Below are 24,654 nucleotides of genomic sequence, written 5' to 3'. Positions count from 1 at the left end.
CCAACTATCCTGGCAGTGAGATTCTCAGGCCTAGGAGGAAATGCACACACACAGTTGCAGCGTTGTAGCCAGCAGTATGATTTCTTCCTCGTGTTGCAGGAAAATAACCCTAGAAGAAAGTGGTGAAGGGCTCCTTTTAAGTCCAACCTATTTTCATTAAATTCATTTATTTCTTTGGCACCCTTCATAGGCAAGGACAAGGCCTCTTATTAAGACATTATTTACTGGATGGGAGATTTCTAAAGCGCCTCCAGACAGCGGATCTGCAGCTCAGGTATATTTTTTTCTTGGAGCAAAAACACGGCTGGACTGTAAATTCAAGCTGCAGCCTAACAGCACCAGCAAAATCCCCATTGCTCTACCACTCATGCTCTACCATGACAGAATTCTGATGGGGCCTTCTTCCAGCAAAGCCACCTCCCAAACCTTCCCCCACAGCTGAGTACACATGTGGCTTCTTCAAAGCCACATATTAGCCTTGAGATATTTGAGTTACTGAAGAAAAAACCCACAAAATTTAAAAAACCATCTGTTAACTCCACCGCTCCTTTCCACACATGTAACTTAAATGGTAAAAATTAGGGTGGATGAATTTCCTCCTCTGTTTTTCTCTTAGTCCTATTTTGAAGTGGCCTCTGCTTGCTTCCTCTTTTCTCTTCTAAAGACTGAGTTAGGACAATAAAGACTGGCTGTGAGAATCTCAAACGATCCTGTAGACAGCAGGGCCAACCAAGCACGGTGAAGGTGACTGAACACAGTCATCAGACGTCCAGGGAAGTGAACTACCCTCCCATCACAAATGCAGAGAGGCCCAGAGTATGTGGGCGCCACCTGCAAAGCTCCTGTTCCCTGTTGTGACTTGGAAAATCACAAAGCCCAGAGAACAGGGACAAGGCCAATGCAGGATTTGAACATCCACTCTGGACTTCCTGATGGACCAAAGGCTCGGTTAGAATCGCTGAATTACTGAAAATATGGCTGGGTTCTCAACGGGCGGGCCTTTGAGGAAAAATGAGATACCAAGATGCCCTAAGTTTGGAACACTTTGTGGGCATGCAAGTCCAACATGGGGGCAAAAGAAGAAACCGTTTCTCAGCTCAGGCATGCATGAGCCCTTCCAAGTTTAAACTCAAAATCAGCTGGTCTTGTCGAAGCACCAGGGGAAGTGGAGGGAGGCCCAAGCAATGCTTTGCACGGCTCAACATTTCTGTGAGCCAATAGTGGGTTAAAGATGTTTGTCTAGAGATAAGCAACTCAGTACATATGACCCAGACACAAGCGCTCCCCAGGACACCCAGCTTTCACTGTTTCTACCTATGAAACATTCAAACCTCCTAATTCTCCCAGCTCTCTAGTGCTGCAACCCCACAGGCAGTGGCTGTGACCAGATGGGTGTGACCGACCTCTAGTCATCTTCGATTACAGAACTATCATGACAACTTCCCAGCAGACAGCATTTGGAGGGAGAAGCATCTCTAATTGTTAGGGCTGCTGTGACCCCAAACAGTAAAACAGTTTTGAATCTTAGATTCCGAGAGGTACTACCACCTTATTTTCATAAAAATTACACTATGGTATCTAATGGACAATATATTAAAATTCACTAAGCTCCACTGTGTCTATCAACCCACATTAAAATATAATAGCAGGTTACATTTATTTTAAGCACTTACTACATGTCTGGCAGTGTTCAAAGGGCATTATACATAGTCTCATTTAATCTTCACTATGATTCTGAGGTAGGTACCATGATTAGCCTCATTTTATAGATGGGGAAACTGAGGCACAGAGAGGTTAAGTAACAACCAAGTTATGAACGAAGACGGAGTCCAGAGCTCCTCATGCTGTACCGCAGTGCCTTTTCCACCCCTCCTCTGGAGAAGAACCTGTGGGGCGGAAATGCCGAGGTGTGTGCTAACGAGCTCTCTTGCAAATTTGTCTGTTTTCTTTTAAGCAAATACAAATATAGATGGGGAGGAGGAGTTTACACATTTGTTTCTCCTTCTACAGAAAACTCAATATATTACTTACAGCTTGATTTTTTTCCTTGACAATATATCACTAACGTCCCTAACAATCTGTAGGCACGAAGCTGCTTCTACGTTTTCTGATGCTGCTGAGAGCAGAACCATTTAGCTTGAAGGCCTCCTCCTATCCATGCCAAGTTAGAGACAAGCCGTGGGGGAGAGTCTGAGGGAGGTGCGACTCTTCATCTGTTTTTTTATTGATCCTAAAAGGATGCTTAAGTCTCTTCCATCCCAAAATAATGTTAGTAATAATAATGCAAGGAAAACATACTTCTCGCCCTGTCCCTCTTTTTTTCTCTTTTCCTTTTGAATTGAGCTTCTAAGAGGAATGGCCTTGACTTGACATCTCTGTTCCTTCTTAAACACTATTCTCTTGTCTTCTAAGAGCTTACACTCTCTCAGATTCCTTTGCTGCTTTCTTTTCCTTTCCCCATTCCTTGAACACAGTCCTCCAGTTCTCCATTTGGACTCTTGCCCTGCACTGGTGGTTCCAAAGCGTGGTCCCCAGACCAACAGCATCTGCATCACTTGGAAGCTTGTCAGAAATGCAAATTCCCCGGCTCCACTCCAGACCTACTGAATCAGAAACTCCGGGGGTGAGATCCAGTGATCTGTGATTTAACAATCTTCTAGGTGATGCTGACGCATGCTAAAGTTTGAGAACCGCTGCCCTAGACAAACCTGTGCCTAGCAGTCACCTCTTCCCACTGTCTGGCAATTCCCATATCCTCACCTTTAATCTCAACTTCTTTTCAAGCTGCACATCTACACATGCAGGTGTGCTCTCTAGACGTCTCTACCTTGTCACTCCACAGGCTTCTAAACTTCTCCCCCAGGTCTGTTCTTCCTCTCATATTCCCCTACAACTCATGCCAACGCCACATCACCACCCACCCAAGACAGAACCACCAAGACATCCTCAACTCCTGCTTTTCCCTCACTTCCCCCATTCAATCAGCTACTACGTCAGGTCGATTCTATCTCTTCTCTCCATTTCTATGGCCTTACCTCAGGTCCTTATCATTTCTCAGCTGGTCTAAACCAGCTTCCAATGAGGCATCCCAGCACCTAATAATGAAGTATCTGCCCCTTCTTATCCTTCATACCGCTGTCAAGAGAATCCTTCTATAACACGAACCTCACTGCAAAAGCCCCACCTAAAACCCAAGGTTGCCCACTGCGCTTAGCACCAAGTCCCAACTTGTCAACAAAGGAGTCTTGCTCCAGTCCCCCACCTCATCTCCTGTTCCTGTAGCCATTCCAGACAGATGTAACAATTTGCCCCATGCTGCTTCCATGTCTTTGCTCAGGAAGCCAGGAGGCTAACAGGCATATGAAGAAATGTCCAAACTCAGTAATCAGAGAAATGCAAAACAAATAATGACAATAAGATATCACTTCACACATATTAAACCAGTCAACATTAAAAAGCTGGACAATGTTAAGAGTTGGCTGCAGTATGGGAATATAGGAACCCTGAGCACTGCTGGTGGGAGTGCCTATAGTAGGCATCTTGGAGAACGTCTATAAGTAGTCAAACTAAGTATAGGTATACGCTATATCTCAGCAATCTTATTCATGGGGATATATCCCTCAAATTCTCATATAGATCCATAAAGTGACATACACAAGGATGTTTATCACAGCATCCAGGGTTGGAAGCAACTCAGGCGTCACTGGGAGACTGGATAGGTAAAAGGTGATGGATGGATGCACACTCTGGTTGACTAATCACATCAATGGCCCTGGTTAGACTCTCTACAACCACATCCTTTGCAATACGACATTTCAGCTCCTTCCTTCAAGAGGTGGAGTCTATTTCCCTAAACTGTGAATCTGGATTGGACTGTGACTTGTTTTAGCCAACAGAATATGGTGGAAACGACTGTATGCAAGTTCCAAGTCTAGGCCTTGCACATTTTCCCTCTCTTGGACTCCAGCCCTGCCACCATGTGGCCAAGCTCAGGCTAGCCTGATGGGGATGACAACGATGTGCCAAGGCCCTCTTAAATTATCTAGCCCCCAAGAATGAGTGATACCAGCTGAGACGAGCAGAGCCAGACACAGATCAGCCAAACCACTCAACCAATCGCATAGAGTCAACAAAAATGAGTGACTGTTGTTTCAAGTCACTAAGTTTGGGGTGGTTTATCACAAAGCATAACTAACTGATACACACCCCAAGGAGTACTATGTAGCAATTAGAACAAAATAATGGACCCATAGCAACATGAATTGATTTTAACAGCATAGAGTTAACTGGAAAAGAAAATGAATGAGATAATTTACGTCAATGCAATTGCGTTAAGCTATCCACAGAAGTCAGTAATACACATTTTATTTTAAAGAGCATGCAAAATGAAAGATTTACATTTACATAAATATGGTTGCCAGTGGTGTGGAGGGAAAGGAAGAGTAGATGGGGAAACAATAAGAGGCCTCGAATGGGCCAATGACAATGCTGTACAAAAGAACAGTGTGGTTTCTCAACCCTCCACACTTAGTAATGCCTACTCATCCAGTAAGCTCCAGCCCAAATGAAGCTTCTGTTTATAGCCTGCCGCATCATCTTCCCTCAAACAGTTAAGGCAGCTTGTAAAAGAATAAGAAAGTCCATTTACTATAGTTTTGTGATTATCTGCAGGTTGGTTTTCCTAAGGAGATGGTGAGGTTTGAGTGCAGGGTCTTATTTTCTTGGAACACCCAGTGCCTCAAACACTTGTCAATAACAGAACTCTGCCATCCCATAAAAAAGAGCTTTCAACCCTAGCACTGCTGACGTTTTGGACCTGGTATTTCTTCGTTGTTGATAGTGGTGTGTATGTGGGTGGCGGGGTGCTGTCTGTAGGTGCTCTGTAGGATGTTTAGCAGCATCCCTGGCTCCTACTCACTAGATGCTGATAGCATTCTCAAATGTGACAATCAAAAGTGTCTCCAGAGGGCCAGCCCAGTGGCATAGTGGTTAAGTTCACGTGCTCCGCTTCGGTGGCCCTGGGTTTGCAGGTTTGAATCCTGGGCGTGGACCTATGAACCGCTCATCAGGCCACGTGTGCAGAGTCCCACATATAAAATAGAGGAAGATGGGCACAGATTTTAGCTCAGGGCCAATCTTCCTCACAAAAATAAATAAATAAATAAATAATGTCTTCAGATACTGCCCTCCGTTTCCTGTGCATCACAATCACTCCCTGGTTGAGAATCACTGCCATAAAGGATGGCCACACAATGCTACAATTCTAAGACGGCACTGTAGAAACATTTACTGTGTTTAAAACAAATAATGTTTGAGATTACTAAATTACATCATGCTCTATATAATACTTCTTAAGAAGGATTTAGATTGTCAATATTTTTCCTTCCTAGATGGTTCTTACCCACTAGCTCAAAACTAATATTTTAGTTCACTACCCCACGGGGAAAGATGAAATACAAAATTCACTGGAGTTTCACATCCATGCAGAAATATTTCTCCTCATAAGTTTTAGTCAAACCTTTTATTTACAAAGTTTAAATCTGTCTCTTTAAGTCAACAGTGTACGTTGCTGATTTTTCTTTATTACACTGCAGAGGCTGTTTATCTAGCTGCTGATAGAGACGTTCCTGCTCTACACTATTAACTAAAACATGAAAAACCACTGTGTAACCAAGCTAAAAGAATTCTGCCTCATTTGTCTTGTGTGTGCCACCAGGGCAAACATCAGGCGTTTTAATAACCTTGTCCAGACCTTCAGTAATCATTGTAGGCTACTGACTCCAGACAAATATTTGCCTTGGAGGTCTCTCTATGGAGAGACACAGGTAAACTAAGCTTCTTTTGTTCATATAGATTGAGTGCAATAATCTGGAAAATACAGAGCATTCACATCATTCATTTCTTGCAACTATACAAATAAAGGAGCAATAGGGACACTTCTCTACAGATCTGACTGCACAGCCTTCCTTTTATACTTTTCCTTTCTCCCTACACCACCTCCAACAAGAAATCAAAATAAATCTAAGGAGAATATTGGTGGATGCTAACAACAATGGGTGAAAGTCTGTTGGGGAAAAGTACATTCACCTGGTCTCAAAATAGGCCCCCACAGACTTACCACAACGGAAAAGGGTCCCTTTTCACAAGATCTGGCAGATACTCCTATAACCAAGTGACCAAACTTAGCAACAGTGATATGAGAACAGCCCATTATCGTGTGCCCCCTGATGTGATATGACCAGAAACGTACAGCACCACCTAGGTTGTATTCTTGCCCAAATTGTTTACCCTGAACATCATCATGAGGAAAGAGACAAACCAGGCTGTGGAGCATTCTAGAAGAAAATGTCCTGGACTCTTCTAAAATGTCAATGTCATAAGACAAGAAAAGGCTGGGAACTTTCTAGATTAAAAGTGACTAAAGAGACATGGCAACCAAATCAATTTGTAGATCCTGATTGGATCCTTGAACAAAAGGTGGAGCTAAGGGACATTATTGGGACATTTTGGGAAATCTGAATATGGGCTGCGTTATGTAGTATTGAATCGATGCTCAATTCCTTCAGTGTGATGACGGTATTGCAATTATATAAGAGAATATCTTTGTTCTTGGGAGATACATACTGACTCATGGAGGGAGGAAGTGTCATGTCTGCAACTTACTTCATAGCGATGAACAAAAAAATAAACTAGCAATAAATTAAATTAATACACACACATACACAAAGGGAGATAAAGCAAACGTGGCAAAATGTCAACTGGCAAATTTATTTATTTATTTATTATTATCATTTTTTAATTTTTTGTGAGGAGATCAGCCCTGAGCTAACATCTGCCAATCCTCCTCTTTTTGCTGAGGAAGACTGGCCCTGGGCTAACATCCATGCCTTCCTCCACTTTATATGGGACGCCGCCACAGCATGGCTTGCCAAGCGGTGCGTCAGTGTGCTCCCGCGATCCGAACCAGCGAATCCCAGGCCGCCGCAGCAGAGTGCGTGCACTAAACCGCTTGTGCAACCGGCCGGCCCCTCCACTGGCAAATTTAAATGAAGGAGTCTACAAAATTTAAGTGAAGGAGTCTGAATTGTTCTCTCAGTTTTCCTATAGATTTGAAATTTTTCAAAATTAAAGCTGGGGAGAAAAGAAAGCTAGGTATAGATCTGTTGCTATTAATACGTAATCAAGGCAGAATGTTTCAGAAATGTATCACATGGGGAAAAAAAAGTATTAAGAATCAAATATTATCTTCTGCCTCAAATCTGAAGCTAAGTAACCTGAGGTACTTTAAGTGTTTGGAAGCATGAGATTAAAAAAAAAAAAATTCCTGAATCCAATTCAACATGTTTTGACTCTGTCACGGCATTAAGAATGAGCTGAAATCAGAAGTTTTGAAGCGTCAAAGCTCTCAAAAAAATCCTAGAAATTTCACATGGATATGATAATGGGCCTGAAGATTTATGCATGCACTAAATGAATCCCAAGCAAACATTAAAGTCATCTTTGTAACTTATTAACACAACTGCTCTCAAGAGAATACAGAGAAATCCTGCCAGAAAAGGCCTCCACTTCCCAGCAAGCAGTGACTATCAACAACCTAGAATAAGAAGACAAAGGTTTTCTGTAGAAAACCTTACGTATTTACGACCTAAGTTTATTTATTTTGGATTCTGGACTTGTGCGGTTTGGATACTCAATTTAGAGTTCATGCAACAGTGATCAAGAGCAATCTGCTGAAAAAAGGAGAAGGATGCACAACTGGGCATGCGGTTGTTTGGAAGGGTTGGGGGTTAGAGAGACAAAATTAGTTTAACAGTTTACTAGGGCCACGTAGGTGTTAAAACTAGAGACCAGGTCCTTCTTCAAAGATAACAAGTTTCTACACCAAATGCCCTGGTTCCTCTGTTGAAATTTAGCGAGTCAATCTCTTCGTATCTGGGGTCTCAAAAGATCCTGAAGTTACAGGCAAAACTTGGTGGGTGTGTGTGTGTGTGTGTGCGCGCGCGCTCACATGTTTATGAAGAGAGGGACTTTAGCTTTGCTCAGTTCTCAACAGATTCCTGACCTCCCAAAAAAGGTTAAGGGCCATTGTCTTTTGAAATTTGTTATAATCTCTTCTCTGGGTTTGAAATACCCAGGGAATTTCCAGCACCCACAAGTGTACTTTTAAATTCAGAAGGGCCTCTGATTCCTTATCTTCTATTTCCATCTCTCTCACCAACGGAATGGTTTGTCAGGGTGCCAACTGCCTTTTTGGAGCTTTGTTTCATTAAGCTTAGCCTCCCCTTGGCCCAGGAAATCTTTGCTCTCAGACTTAACACTAACTTTGAAGGGGGAAGTGACCCTAAGGTATAGGGAACAGAAAGCTGTTAGAGGCACTTGGCACCATAAACTGAACAGCAAGCAAAGGCAGACAATTCCATTTTGTACTTTTCCACCACTATTTGTTCCAAGCAGACAATTAATTTGAAAGTGTTATTTTTATCTTTTAAATGTTATTATATGATTATTTTATCTTTTATATAAGAAGTCAAACCTGGAAATCTAGATTCTGAACACAGACTATGCTACTCTTACTTAGAAAAAAAATTAGAAATCGGTGACCACTCAATTCGACCAAAAGGAATTTGAGTCTATTTTTGTTACAAAATTTTCAGCACCAGACGGAATATTAATGACTACAGAATCTAAGCTTTCCATTTTACATATGCAGAAACAAAAGTACTGTGATACTCGATGTCACGTAGTTAGTTGGTCACAGACTCAAAACTAGGAATCTCTTGACACCCAGTCCCATGTTCTCTGGGACACCACATTAATGACTTCTGGCTTGTCTACATTAATGCCTTCTAAAATAACATTTTTCTTCTTCTTTTTAAAAATATTATCAATAATAAGAACCTCTGACTGGAAACCAAATCATTCTTGGAAAATTGTATGAGATGTCAGGCATCCCCAGTGTGATGCCACCACTATGCCTGAGGCTGCAACACTACAACTCCATTGAGTCCAAGGGGGCATGAGAGGACCCCGCCCTAGGGGCGTCTCCCCTTGCCCCTCTTCATCCACCTTCATTCTCCCTTGACCATTTCCTGCATTTAACTGGCAGGATGGAAGATAAGGTGTTAACCTTTTATCCTTATATTGAAGGGCTCTGTTTTTAGTTTTAAAAATAAACGAACAGAAATTCATATATGGTTTAAAATGTCCCACATTGCTTTTTATATATGTGGCTGTCAAAGTATAATTTTCAAAAAGTTTAAACATTTGACTCTCATATAAATATACAGAAGCAGACACCAAAGATGTATTTAACTCATTGATGAGGGAATCAACAGGATGACAAAACTGGCTCCAAGGGGGTACAAAATCCTAAGTGGGGGAAAAAAATCTGTGGAAAAATGAACGCTGGAATAGATTGGAAACTTAGATACAAAACTAAGTTAACATGCTGCAGGGCATAAAGCAATACCCTTGATGGTCCTTTTCTACTTGGGAGAAATCATTCACTTCTTAACTGGACAAAAATCATTGGCAATTTATTAATATCAGCCATCTGTTTTCATAAGACCCATGACTGAAGAATGATTTTATATTTTTAAATGACTGAAAAAAAATCAAAAGAATAATATTTCATGACACGTGAAAATCATATGGAATTCAAATGTCAATGCCCATAAATAAAGTTTTATGGGAACATAGTCACATGTATTTGTTTACGTAATACCTATGGCTGCTTTCACAATAGTTACAGCAGAGACCATATGGCCTGCAAAGCCTGAAATATTTACTACCTGGCACTTAACAGACAAAAATTGCTGACTTCTGCCCTAGAACATCAGATGATCTTTGGTGGGCTTGTTAGACAATGTTCTAGGTAGGATACTGAAAGGGTACTCAGTAATCTTTTTTTGCCTTATTTCCAAGTTTTGGATAAATGTTTCTTAAAAATGACTTTCCATCAGCTCATTTTGTGTTCCCCTTGAGTCAATGACTTTGTAGAAAGGAAACCTACCTCTGAGCTAGATAGAATCCTGGCATTCCTATGGTTAAACCAAAGTACTCCAACATGTTTACACAATACAGGATAACCCAAGCCAATATTTTCACTGATCTAAACCAATGCTCCCTTTCAGACTCTTCTCCAAAGAGGAGGGGTAGAAGGAAGAAACATTTACATTTGGAAATGGTGCCTTGACATTCTCTCACCTCACACTATATATCTAGGTCCACGGACTGTTCTCTCTGGAAATACATCGGGACTCTCTGAGGTGTGAAACCAAGACAAATTTAAACTAGGCATTTGACGAGGGGCTGGGTGAGAGGAGAGCAAAAAGAATATGAAATCAGGATTGTTTTAATTTAGTAAGCAGAATCAGGATGTAAGGAAAATTCCTAGCTAGGGTCTCCCTGGAAACAGACTAAGAGTTCTTATTCTGAAAATTGTTTTTAAGAGAATGAAAGATTTCAAAAAGCAAACAGTCACATGTCTATAGCATTTCTCATATTTTATATACTCTAATATTCACAGAAAGTCTTTAGTTAGGAGATTATAGAGATTTTGTTAGAATTCTGTGAGCAATGAACACTGCTAAAGACCGTGAAACCTGCTGGAGAACACAATCCAGACTTCTTTACCTTTGCTGTTGAGTTTCTCATCATCTTTGACTTTTAAAACTTTATTCTTATCCAGGGCTCCCTTATAAACAACACTTCAAGTCCTTAAATTAGTACCCAAACTATTTCCTCAAACCCTTCCCACACACAGATCTCATTTTCCTACACGCAGGCCTTTGTTTTAAACTGCCAAATCCTCCTGAGTTTAAGAACTTTATTTTTCCTTAACTACCACAAGCTGGTAATTAAATGTTCCTCTAGATAAGGCTGGTGAACAATAGAAGAAATTGTTATCTTTCACCATCACAGCACAAGATGCTGTGATGACGCTCCCGGGATTTCAAACAGACAAAGCAGCCTGGAGTGTCCCCCCCAGCAGCAAACAGAGCTGGTACCAGCTATGGCACGCACTGTGTGAGGCCACCATTTATTCTACAGGGTGAGTTTTAGCCACAAATGTTGGTTCATAGAAGAGAATGGCCTAGTTAAAATTCAGGTACAGAATGTGTACATTCAAGGTGAGGAAACGGTGTGATCTCTCTTCAAAAGTAGAGGGCAATTTTCCTAAAATCATCTTTTTACATTAACACATAATAGGGGGATTTTTTTCTCTCTGTTCAGTGGCTAGACCACAAATCTTCCAGAAAAACCACCATTTTGGGGGAGCAAATACGGGGGTGGGGGTTAATTAAAATGTAGACATTATGGTGGGCTGCTCTGCTGCCCTCTGCTGGCTAGGCCAAGGATCAACAACACACAAAGGCACCCAGGTGTGCACCCACACGTGCCCCTCCTCTCCCTCTGTGGTTGAATTAGGCACTGCTCTTCCCGAGAAAAACCTGTGTGAGAAAGGCAGGGGACCTGACCTACAGAATCTCAAATCCAGTAGGAACATCTGAAGCAACACAGCACGTTTTACAACCCTAAGGCTGCCACTCCCATGGAATACAATGTCAAAAGAGCCCTCAGAGTAAAGCAACCCTGCAGCCCCAGTAGGTCATTTAATAAATGCTCCAGAACAGTAAGTGATCTCGCCAGGGTCACTGGGCCAGTAATGGGGCCAGAAGCAAAACATGTTGCCTGTCTCAAGGGAGTGCCAAAGGAAAATCAGACGCCTACAAAGGAAAACAGGTTCCAACAGGGCTGGTTTCAATAAAGACAAGTCAGAACACGTATCCATGGCCCATTCTCTGCTTCAACTATCCATCTGTCCATCCATCAGTCACTGTGTCAGGCATTCATTGCAGATATAGTACCAGATGAGAGACATCCCTACTTCCAGGGGGGCTTAACAATGAGGGAGATTCAGACAAGTAAACCAGCAATTACAATATAAGGCTGTGGCAGTCTGAAGAGAAGGAAGTCCTGATTGTTACTAATGCAGAGGAGGGGCACACGACCCAGACTGGGGGGGGGGGGTGTGTGTGGAGATCAAGAAGGGCTTCCTGAAGGAAGTGACATTTAACAGAGACCAAAAGAATATTGGCCAGGTGAGGTAGGCAAGGAAACCATTCCAGGCAAATGGAACAGTATGTGCAAAAAAAGCAGAGATGAGTGAGCATGGGGCATTCTAGAACTTGGAGGTTCAATGGAGCTGGGGTGTATGTAGGGTTCAGGAGTAGGTAAACCACCAGGCAACAGAAAAGGCTAGAAAGGAAGGCAGGCCCCAGGCCACACAGGGCCTTGCAGGCCACAGAAGGAGTCTGGACCGCACTCTGAATGCCATGAGGAGCTGCGAAGGGTTTAAGCAGATGGGAGACATTAATAGATTTGGGTTTGGGTTTCCTCCATCATATTAGGCTCCGAGGAGATTCCTCAAAGAGCAGTCATCATTCCAGCCCCCAAGGAACTTACAGTGTAATAAAGAAAAATAAATAATTCTTGAAGCAATTATCAAAAAAGATAGTGCTATAGGATTTCGGAGATGATATAAAATAGATACAGTCATGTGCCACACAGTGATGTTCTGGTCAACAACGGACCACATATACGACGGTGGTCCTACCAGATTAGTACCATATAGCCTAGGTGTGCAGTAGGCTATACCATCTAGGTTTGTGTAAGTACACTCTATGATGTTTGCACAATGACGAAATCGCCTAACGACGCTTTTCTCAGAAGGTATCCCTGTCATTAAGCAGTGTATGACTGTAGATCTATAATTACTACTGTATCATTCACTTCTGTTAATTGTGTGTCACTGCAATTGAATGTAAGCTACAAAGGAAAGGATTGTCTCTTTCCACTGCTAATCCTCACCTCAATGCCTAGAACTGAAGAGGTGCTCAAATACTTGTTGAATAAACTACCCTCCACTTTATAGAAACAGTTTTGTTTTTTAAAGACTAGATATGATATGTTTACTATGTGCAAGGACGCATGGAAGACACTGCAGAAAACCAATGGACGGATCTGCTCTCAGGGAGCTGATCTTTATTAAACGCCTAGCTGCTGCTGCATACTTCACGTGGGTTCTCTTGTTTACTCTTTGCTATAGTCTTATGAGGGAAGCATTGTTCCCGCTGTACAGGTGAGGAAACTGAGGCTCAGAGAGGTTAAGAAATTTGACCAAAGACCTGCAGATGGTAAGTGGCAAAGCTGGAATTCAAACCAGACCTGTCCGACTCTGGACTCCCACCTGACTCGGGGCAACATGACAACTGTGTGACCCACAAGAGCCCAAAGCAGCTGTGGTAAGCCAGAGGGAACATGGAGGAGGAGGACATGTCTGGAAAGTGGGGTGTGAAGCAGAACCACGGAAAGTTTCTCAGAAGATGGCACTTGGAAGCCTCAAAGGACGGCGAAAATCTTGAAAGTGAGGAGGAAAAGCATTCCTGGTGGAGGGCACAGCAAGAGCAAAGACCTGGAAACAGACAACGTAGGACACTTGCCACTCAGGGAAAAACAGACGGGGCTGAGTTTCACTGAGCTTCTTGTTCAGGATGAATAAGACTATTGAAACAAATGCAATGCTGCTGTTAGGAAACATGAGGCATCGCTCACCTACAGAACTGGCAAGAATCCAAAGCTTTCATAACACAGTTGGTGAGGCCATGGCGAAACAGGCCTCTCAATCATTGCTGATGGGAGTGCTACAGGGCATGGCCCTCGTGGAGGGGAAGTCTGGCACCAGCCACCAAAATGAGACGTGTTTACCCTTGATCCAGCAGCCCATTTCTGGCGATCTATCCCACAGATACACCTGCACAAGGAAGAATGACACATGAATAAGCTTACTCACTGAGCACAGGTTAATAGCAGCAGACTGCAAACAAGTGCCCAACAAGACGGGACTGGCTGCACCAATTACGGCGCCTCCACATAATGGAATGCAGCTGCCAAAGTGAGGACAAGCTCCACGTACTGATTCAGGGATCTCTAGGATATCTATACAGGTAAAAGTAAAAAAATATGTATAGATAGATAGATATCTCAGGAAGAGGAGCTGTGTATATAGATTGCTACTTTTAAGTTAAAAAGAGGTGGGAAATAAAGATATATATCCACATTTGCTTCTACAGTCATGTGCCACATAACGACATTTTGGTCAATGATGGCCCACATATACTATGGTGATCCTATTACAGTAGTACCATATAGCCTAGGTGTTTAGTAGGCTATACCACCTAGGTTTGTGTTAAGTACATTCTATGATGTTTGCACAACAATGAAATTGCCTAACAACACATTTCTCAGAACTATCCCTGCCATTTAGCGACAAAAGAGTGTATTTGCCCAAAGCAGTGGTTCTCACCCAAGGACAATTTTGCCCCCCAGGGGGCATCTAGTGATATCTAGAGACATTTTTGATTGTCATGACAAAGGTAGGGGGGAGCTACTGGTATGTGATACACAGCGGACAGCTCCCACAACAAAGAATTATCCAGCCCCAAATGTCAATAGTGTTAAAGTTGAGAAACCCTGGCCTAAAGAAACAACAGAAGGATAAATAAGAAACCTAAAACTGTCCTGTGTAAGACATAGGGTTAATGACAGGTGTGGGTCGGGGGAGTAGCAAGATTTCTGTGCACAGCTTTTCATTATTTTGCCTTTTGACCCATGTAGACATCTGCCTGCTCAGAAATTAAATTTAACTAAGAAAAGAGAAACACAAAGTTGTGATGTATGGGAAACAGGAGGGGCTCTAGACTGCAACTTAGGAGCCTGGGTTTTGGACCCAACTCTGTCAGATTCGCAACGTGCCCCTGTCTTCAGGCCCCAGCCTTGTCACCTGTGCAATGAGGCATCTCTATCAGAGGAGCTAAAGGTCTCCTTGAAATCTCCAATGTCAAGCTGCCCGCACCACAAGGCGGCCACAATCCAAGGTGACATGGGTTGAACGAGGGAGGCAGGCAATCCTATCACACACAACCTCAAGCTCAAGAGTGCTGGGATTTTTCTGAATATTTTCTCCAATAATCACCTTGAAAGACATAAAACATTCTGTTTCCACAGCAGGTTGTTAAAAATCAAAGCATAAGGTAAATCTGGGTAGAAGAAAACGAGAGCTATAGATCACTGGAGGGATTTTAGGAGATATAATCTCATTTATTTTTTCAACTTCCAAGAAAAAGTTTACATCCTATGTTCAATCACCAAGTAATAAAAAACAATAGTAACACAGGCTGTGAAACTAACTCCCACCAGCCACACACAGAGTGGCAGCAAAGGCCGTCTCTTCCTCTAAAAATCAATTCACATGAGAGGAACTAGGTTTAAGGAGGCTGGGTTTGGGGTCCAGGCCTTATAGTGCCCAGGTCACTGGCTTAACTCACCATATGCCAGGCAGGTGCTGGGTACCTCAGACCTTTAGGTGGGAAAAGGAAAATATAAGAAATAAGATTTCTAGATTCATTCCTTGCTCTGGATCCAGCTGTGACCATCCCAGTTAGCCACAATCCATCCCTGTATTATAGTTTGGTAGAAATGGATGCAGTCTGAGCTGACTTCCTACCTGTTTCACTCCCAGCTATGTGGCTTTGGATAATCCACTTAATGTTTCTGAGCTTCAGTTTCTTCATTTGTAAAATTTTTTGTAAAATGAGGAAATTAACTCATGGGTTGTTTTGACGGGATTAAGTAAAATGCCTCAAGACTTGTCAACAGTTGATCTTCAACAAATATTCTTTACCCAAATTCATCTTTGCCTCTCACCGCCCATCTATCCTGCAAATAGCCAGTGGAGAAACCTTCACAATAAAATCTACATCATATCCCAGCTCTACTCAGCCTATTTCAGTATTTCTCAATCTTGAATAGTGTATGGGCCTCTTTAAAGTGAAAATAATTCTTAAAAGAACTCTCAGTGATGGCTAAGTCATGTAATGTTAGTATGAACAAGAACTAAACATATCTTTTACTTATAGTTTCTCCACACTGAGAAAACCAAACCAAATTTGCAAAATAAATAGAACACAAAACCATAAATCCAGTGAAAGTCAAATCAACAACATGAGTTATTATTAGGTAGTGAGATTTTATGAAACTGGACCACTGTTTGCAACTTAAATATGGTACTGATGGCAGCCGTGTCAGTTCTTTTGGGTTTACCATGCTTACGTAATCTAGCATATCCTATGTGACAACTACAATTCTCCAGTCACTCTACTCCAGCAGCTGAAAGCCCCTTACTGGACTGTGACATTCCTTGGCTTACACTTGGTTTAACCAGACACTTACAGAATTAGTCTGTTTGTTCTTTTGTCATCAGCCCATGACTTGGCACTACAACTCAGCACCTAGGTAGCTGCAAACAGAAACACAAGTGTCTGCCCTGAAGTCACCTGGCAGCCCTTGGGCAAAGTCTAATGTCCAGAATTTGCTTATACCATTAAAACAACAGAAATTTTTCTTTTTAAATTCCTGAAAATGCAGACACTGACCCCTAAGAAACATCAGCATATTAGATCAGGTCTGGCATATTCTGGCACCATATTCTGGCACCAAAGTCCCCTAAATTTGGCCTCAGACTATCCGTTTCACATCTTCTACAATATGTTCTTCTACAACACATTTTAGAAGCAGATTAAGTTACATATACCTTACACTTACCCACACAAAATTGTTGTGATTTAGACTGTAATTATATTGAATGTATGTATTTGGGAGAGAATTGACATCTTTACAATATTGCTTATATTCATGTATTATGAATGATTCCCATTCACAAATATGGTATCGCTTTCCATTTATTTAGATCTTTACCTTTTTTTTTTTTTTTTTGTGAGAGATAAGCCCTGAGCTAACATCCGTGCTAATCCTCCTCTTTTTGCTGAGGAAGACCAGCTCTGAGCTAACATCTATTGCTAATCCTCCTCCTTTTTTTTTTCCCCCAAAGCCCCAGTAGATAGTTGTATGTCATAGTTGCACATCCTTCTAGTTGCTGTATGTGGGACGGGGCCTCAGCGTGGTCGCAGAGGCGGTGCGTCGGTGCGCGCCCAGGATCCGAACCTGGGCCGCCGGTAGCGGAGCGCGCGCACTTAACCGCTAAGCCACCGGGCCAGCCCTAGATCTTTACCTTTCAGTGAAGTTTCATAGTTTTGCTCCATAAAGGTCACATATATTGTAAGTTTTAAAAATTATGTTTGTAAACTGTTTATTGCTTATTTATAGAAATGGGATTGACTTTTGTATTACGATTTTATATCGAGTAACCTTGCTGAACATTAAAATTATAATCATTTGTAGATTTTCTTGGATTTTCTTTGTAGACTATATTGACTATAAATAATGACAGTTTGATTTCTTTCTTTCCAATTCTTATATTTTTTATCTCTTTTTCTTGCCTTATTACACTGGTTAGGGCCTCCAGTACTGTGATGAATATCAATGGTGATGGTGAGCATCTTTATGTTCCTGATTTTAGAAGGGAATGCTTCTAAAGTTTTCATCATTAAGTATAATGTTTGCTGGAGGTTTCTTTTTTTTTTTTTTTTTAAAGATTTTATTTATTTATTTTTCCCCCAAAGCCCCAGTACATAGTTGTCTGTCATAGCTGCACATCCTTCTAGTTGCTGTATGTGGGATGCGGCCTCAGCATGGCTGGAGGAGTGGTGCCTCGGTGCGCACCCGGGATCCGAACCCGGGCCGCCGGCAGCGGAGAGCACGCACTTAACCGCTAAGCCACGGGGCCGGCCCCTGCTGGAGGTTTCTGGTGGCTGGTTTTCTATGCATCCATTTCAGTCAGACTGCCTTTCTTGTTAATATACCATTAACAGTATATTAGTACCACTGTTGGTAGTATTACTTTAGCTAATATTTTGAGTGTCACTGTGCTCAGCACTTACTGTACATTCTCTCTCATTTCATATCACCCCTCCTAGCCTGGAAGGGCCTCTTCCCTCTCCTCTACTCTCTATCCTAAAAGGTCACTTTCTCCTGGAAGCTTTCTCTGACACCATGGCTCTCTGAAGTTTCCTGACTTCCTACTCATTTGGGGAAATGCCATCACAGTTCGTCTTAGAGGCCATAGAGAATATAGCAGAGTTCCATCTCAAACTTGAGGCCCAATGGCCAATTCTGTTTAGTACACATAGTATTGGTCAACATAGTGTTTTGGTTTTTTAAAAATTTTTTTAGTGTGATAAAATACACATAACATGAAACTTACCCTCTTAACCACTTTTAAGCGTACAGTTCAGTAGTATTAAATACATTCACATTGTCGTGCAGCCATGACCACCATCCATCTCCATAACTCTTTTCATTTTGTAAAATTGAAACTCTATACTCATTAAGCAATAACTCCCATTCCTCCCTCCCTACAGGCCTTGGCGACCTCCTTTATACCTTTTGTCTTTATGATTTTGACTACTCTATGTACCTCATATAAGTGGAATTCCACAGCATTTGTCTTTTTGTGACTAGCTTATTTCACTTAGCATAATGCCTTCAAAGTCCATCCATATTGTAGCACATGTCGGAATTTCCTTCCTATTTAAGGGTGCATAATGTTCCATCATAGGTATTACCACATTTTGCTTATTCATTCACCCATCAATGAACACTTGCACTCTTCCACATTTTAGCTATTACGAATAATGCTCCCATGAACATGGGTATACAAATATCTCTTCAAGACCCTTCTTTCAGTTCTTTTGGGTATATACCCAGCAGTGGAATTGCTGGATCATATGGTACTTCTATTTTTTTTTAATGTTTAACTTTAACTTTTAATTTTTTTTGAGGAACTGCCATACTGTTTTCCATAGTGGTTGTACCATTTTACATTCTCACCAACAAATACAACGTTTTGAGAATTTTTTAAGAAAAAGTTAATAAGGAAATTTTATATTAAAATTCAGATTTACAGCTTCTCTGAAAAATCAGAAGATCTGCTACCATTGGGACCTTCATTTCTCCATGACAACAAACAGCTGTAACCAAGTAGCAGTGCCTCCTTTAGATTTACCACAAACCCACTGCTCCGTGGTGCCTTATAACCAGCCTACTTTGCTCATTTATGAGGCCTGCTTGGCCTCTGCATGCAGTTGATTTTGTGACTTCTGATATGAAAGAAACTGCAAAAGAAAAAGGATCAGGACTCTGGGTTTGTCACTTGCTGGTATGACCTTAGGTAAGTCACTAATTCTTTGAGCCTTGGTTTCCTTACCAGGAAAATGAGCCAATGGCAGGCACCTCAGCTAACTGATAGTTGCAGGAAATTCAAATGAGATCACCCATTGGAAACCAAAAAGTGCTTTAGAAACGATGGCTGTATTTTCATCTAGTTGCCCTCATGCATGAGAGTCAGTTTCTCAACTAAATTCTAGGCTCCTTGAGGGCAAGAATCCATCATTATATATAACCCTGTGTTTGCAAAGTCCTGGACACAAAGAAATAAAGTGATGCTGTAAAAAGACCATGGGTTGTCGAGTTGGGCCGCATGGGTTCAGATCCCAGGTCTAGCTATGTGATATCTGGCAAGTGACTTAATCTTCTGGAACCTCAGTTTTATGATCTGCAATAAAACATGTCAAGTGAATAGAATATATCACGTGAATTAAGATTTTGTAAATATTTTCTTTAAAAAGCCATGAATGGATCATTCCCTTCATTGCCAAAGTTTAGGCACAAAATATTACTGCTTTGTGAGGGTCAGTTAGCATATGAGTGTACTTCCCGATTCTCTGGTGGTTTTCCCTATAATCCTACCAACAGCCTCCAGATAATTTTCGTATCTCCTTCACTCACAGCTAAAGTCTGAATCAACATCTCTTCTGCCATCCTTTTTGATTTGGCCATCTCCACAAGGTTGGGGGAATACATGAAATAATGTGGATTTTTATTCAAAGAATAATTTTCTAAAATATTTATTATGATTCTATCAATCTAATCAACCTTTAAAAGCTTCCTAAGAGGCATTTATTTATATATTTTACTAAAGCTTTATTTCCCTAAATCTAATGTTCTAATTTAACTTTACTCTGAATTGGCACCTCCTTGTAATTCCTATTACAAAGGCAAAACATAAAACTTTACTAGTGGGCTTCACCCAATCAATCTATACTAAAATTTACTTGAACACTAAGAAAATAATTCACCTAGTACTATTATTAACAGCTGAAACGTTTCACGATTTTAAGAGTAAAAGCAATACCACATTGGTCCCCAACCTGCTTAGGAACAAAACGTCTGGGGAGTTTAAGGAAAACTTGCAAAAAAATTTAATTTATGACTTCGTGTCATGCTAATTCTCATAAAGACTAAAAAGTTGAAGAAAAACTTCACCTTGAGAGAACTGAGTAGCTCTGTGTGTGTGTGTGTATGTCTATAAGAATGGAGACAATCTTACCTTACTCCATTCTAGCTGGGAACTCCCTTACTTCATCTAGGTTCAAATATTACAAAAGGTAATAAAAGTGGTGGTTAAATGCTAGGCACCTTGATATAGTGTTTGTGTCAGTTCTAAAAGCAACCTGTTAACATATTGGGTGAGTATAACCACTTTAGGTAGAAAAGGAAATTTAATGGATAAAATGAAAGACACAAAGCAGCCACACCCATGACTCCACTACACATCGCCATTCCAGTTTTAAGATGAAGGAAACTGTGTTTCGAGGGTCAGAGTGACCTGCCCAAGCTCACAGAGCTGGAGAGGCTGTTCAGGCAGGGTTTGAGCCCAAATCTTTCCGACCTTTCCACCAGACAAGTTCACCTGGATAACACTCTACAGCAAGGCCCCCAGAGCTGAAAGGATTTTTATCAAATCTTCACACGGGAAATGGAATTGATTCTACAAAGCTGCCTGAGGACCACGCAGGCTGGTTTACTTAGGCCTCAGGAGCAGCCTTCCTCCCAGCCCAGAGAAGAACCAATACACAAATCTCCTTTCATGGGAGAACATTTGCCACCAAAGTGTCTAGTTTCCACAGCTTGTGTGCACTTGTGGCCAGCAACATGGAGAAGGAGCTTGCCCACACAGTGGCTAACTGTGACTCTCAGGCCAAATCTAGCCCACTGCCTATTTCTGCACGGCCCATGAGCTAAGGGTGGTTTTTTTTTTTTTTTTTTTTTTTAAAGATTTTATTTATTTATTTTTTCCCTCCAAAGCCCCAGTAGATAGTTGTATGTCATAGCTGCACATCCCTCTAGTTGCTGCATGTGGGACTCGGCCTCAGGATGGACGGAGAAGTGGTGCCTCGGTGAGCGCCTGGGATCCGAACCCGGGCCACCAGCATCAGAGCGCGCGCACTTAACCACCAAGCCACAGGGCCGGCCTGAGGGTGGTTTTTATATTTTTTTAAACGGTTGGAAAAAAATCCCAAACAAACAAAAGAAGAATACTCTGTGATGTAAAAACTATGAAATTCAAGTTTCAGTGTTGACAAATACAATTTCACTGGAACTCAGCCACACTCATTCACTTACACATCGTCCATCACTGCTTCTGCACTACAGCGGCATTGGTGAGTCACTGCAACAGAGACTGGATTGCCTGCAAAGCCTAAAACACTCACTCTCTGGCCCTTTACAGAAAGTGTGCTGCCCCCCCAGAGTGGAGCATCTGCTCTCTAGCAAGCCCTGAGCTTCACCTACATCACATACATTTAACTCTCCCAGTGTCCTGAGGAGGTGGCATTGTTCTCATTGTAGCAAGTACAGAACAGCCTCAGAGAGTTTCAATCACCTGTGCCAACTTCATTCAAGCATTTCAGTACAAAAAATGGGTGCCAGGCCCTGTGCTAGGTGCTGGAGAATTTAGCTGTGAACAAAACAGATACAGCTCCTGCTTTCAAAGGGTTTATATTCCGAAGGGGAGGAAGGCAAAGAGTATAAATATAGTTACCAACACTGATAAGAGCTAAGAGAGAGTCACCACTCAGCGAGGGGTAGCGTGGGATTAAAGCCAGCTCTGTTGCCAGTGTCTCAGCTTTTTAAGAAAACGTTTTATTTTGAATTATAGACTCATAAGAAGTTGCAAAAACAGTACAGAGAGGTATTCTGTACCCATCGCACGGCTTCTCCCAATAGTGGCATCTTACATAACTGTAGTACTTCATTAAAGCTAGGACATCGATATGGGCACAAGACACTTAACTAGTCTACAGAGCTTAGCTGGATTTTACCCATTTTCGCATATACTCTTTTTTTTTAGTATATATTTATGTATAATTCTATGCAAGATCCCTGCTTTTTATTATCATACTACATAACTTCAAACCAAACCACCTCCAGCCTGTACCCAATGCTGCCCTGGAAGCAGTAATATTTAGGGGTGTTCTCTACCCTCCACGGGTTCTAAGTTCATTCTTGGATCGGGTCAGGTGACCAGAAGGTATGTGTCCAGATTGCGTTAACTCGGGCCTCTGAGACTCTCCTCCATTAAACTGCCTTGTGATGTCTTCAACTTTCCCTCTACAAGGAAAGGCCACATGAACCCTGTGTCTGAAGTTTTTCCCAAGTTTTCTTGAGAACAAGATCCAGGACACCAGTCAACATTCCTGATATAACTGCCCATATGAGAGAACTCTCAAAACAGCCAGGAAAAAAAAAAAATGAAAAAACTTTCCCTCAAACAATTGACTGGCTTCTTCCTTTCCAGTAAGGAGAACTGTAATAGCATTCATTTATTCAATAAAATATTTACTGAGTTCCTCCTGTCTTCCAGGTACGGGAGTACAAAGATGAACAGACACAGCTCGTGGCCCCTCCGAGCTGTTATCACAGGCCGGTGGTGGAGACAGACATGAATCATCTAGAATATCCACTAAAAGGTCCTATACGAACTTTTAAAAATGATGCTATAGGGCCGGCCCCGTGGCTTGGTGGTTAAGTGCGCGCACTCCGCTGCTGGTGGCCCGGGTTCGGATCCCGGGCGCACACCGACACACCGCTTCTCCGGCCACGCTGAGGCCGTGTCCCACATGCAGCAACTAGAAGGATGTGCAGCTATGACATACAACTATCTACTGGGGCTTTGGAGGAAAAAATAAATAAATAAAATTATAAAAAAAAAAATTTAAATGATGCTATAGAATCAGTTACTTAGATTTTTCAATAAAAAACACAACATGATGACTAAAGGAAAAAAATGAGAAGTGTGATAACGCAAGGTGCAGCAGGTGCAGAGGGGCAGGCCCGTTTCCCTGGGCAGTCAGCTGGCAGAAAGCGTCGGGCTGCACATGATCCTCCATCACGGGCCCTGTCTTAACCCTTGGGGCTCACTTACCTGCTTCCTCCTGTTCTCTCAGGCCAGATTTTCTCTCCCCTTCTCTTTTGTTAAATCTAAGTGTATATCTGCATGAGGGCTATATATGCTCATACAGCTACTTCAAACCCTTTTTAGAAAGAGTGGGCTATAAATAAAATAATTACAGAGTTTCAGAAAAGACACCAAAGGCACCTCAGCACATCTAAAGCATCATTTTCTGGCCTTAAACTAATGGTGTATTCGAGTCTCGACGCAGATTGCCTCATTTCTTTGTTATTCCTTCTCAGACCTTCTCTGATACCTCAGTTCTCAAAGTGGAGTGTGTATACACATGTGTGAAACATATTGAAGATGTTTTTGGTGTCCAGATGAATCCTGGGAGCCAGAGATGGTAAACATCCTGCCCTGGGGGGACAGGCTCACACAACAGTCAACTGCTCAGTCCAAAATGCCAAGTGCCCTGGGGACAATGGCGCGTCAGTAAACCCCCCAGTACCACTCCCCATGCTCCAGCTCCCCATGCTCCAGCTCCCCACGCTCCAGCTCCTATACAGGGAAGGAAGCTGACTCCCCTACTGCGTGCTGTCACTTCACCTATACCCACTATGGGTGGAGCCTCGTCTCTACAAGTCCACAACTTGTCTAGAGGGCACAGCATGCCAGCGCCTCCTGCAGGTCCCCACCATGACTAGGAGAACATCAGTCACATAGGAAGAGCTCAAGAGATCACGGATTGTCTGAAAAGAAGAAATTCAAATGGCCTTTCCCAGTTAGAGCCAATTAGCAAAGTTTTGCTGTATGACATGCAGATGTCACAGATAAAATAACACAGACTGTCCCATGATGGAAAAAAGGAAAGAAAAATACAGAAACAAGAGTAACAGAAGCCCTGGATGACCACATCCTTCCCCATGGCTTAGGCCAAGGCAGTACTTCCCAACCTTTTTTCATGATTGCTCTCCACCCCCAAGGAACCCTTGTAAACATTTTTTTCCTGACACCCCCACCACTTCCCCTATGAAAAAATTTTTTTCTTTTAACAAACATTTAGTGCCTATTATGTGCAAGGTGCTATTTTAAGCCCTGGGGATACAATAATAAACAATATAGTCTCGACTCTCAAATAGCTCACATTGTAGTGGGAACATCAGACTGAAAAAAAGAATACATATGGCAGATTGTCAGATGGTGATAAATGCTATGGAGAAACATAAGGCAGGCCAAGGGGGACGAGGGTGTCAGGGTGGGGATGAGGGTTTACTTACTATGTAGAGTGGTCAGGGAGAGTCTCGGAGGCAAGAAGGAGGTGCTCGAGCAAGACATGCCATTACGTCTTGTTGGGGAAAGTGGAGTCTAGGCGGCGGGGAAGAGAAAATGCAAACTTGTGA

General features: G+C 42.0%; 1 protein-coding gene and 1 long non-coding RNA gene across 4 annotated transcripts in view; both read right to left on the bottom strand.

Annotated features, from left to right (window-relative positions):
* CMTM8 (CKLF like MARVEL transmembrane domain containing 8) overlaps positions 1-24,654 on the bottom strand; it is a 104,502-nt gene that overhangs the window by 49,590 nt on the left and 30,258 nt on the right. The window lies entirely within an intron of this gene.
* Positions 1,639-24,654, bottom strand: part of LOC147917002 (uncharacterized) — a 31,385-nt gene continuing 8,369 nt past the window's right edge. The window contains exons 2-3 of the long non-coding RNA XR_015552185.1: positions 24,532-24,619; positions 1,639-13,816 (exon numbers count right to left, since the gene is read on the bottom strand). This is a non-coding gene — a long non-coding RNA (uncharacterized LOC147917002). The remainder of the gene's footprint in view (positions 13,817-24,531; positions 24,620-24,654) is intronic.

The sequence above is a fragment of the Ceratotherium simum genome, chromosome 5, assembly GCF_057802395.1.
Source record: "Ceratotherium simum simum isolate JZ-2026a chromosome 5, ASM5780239v1, whole genome shotgun sequence".
Taxonomy (NCBI): Eukaryota; Metazoa; Chordata; class Mammalia; order Perissodactyla; family Rhinocerotidae; genus Ceratotherium; species Ceratotherium simum.
The sequence above is the reverse complement of the archived record's forward strand: the minus strand, read 5'-3'. Positions and strand labels throughout refer to the sequence as shown.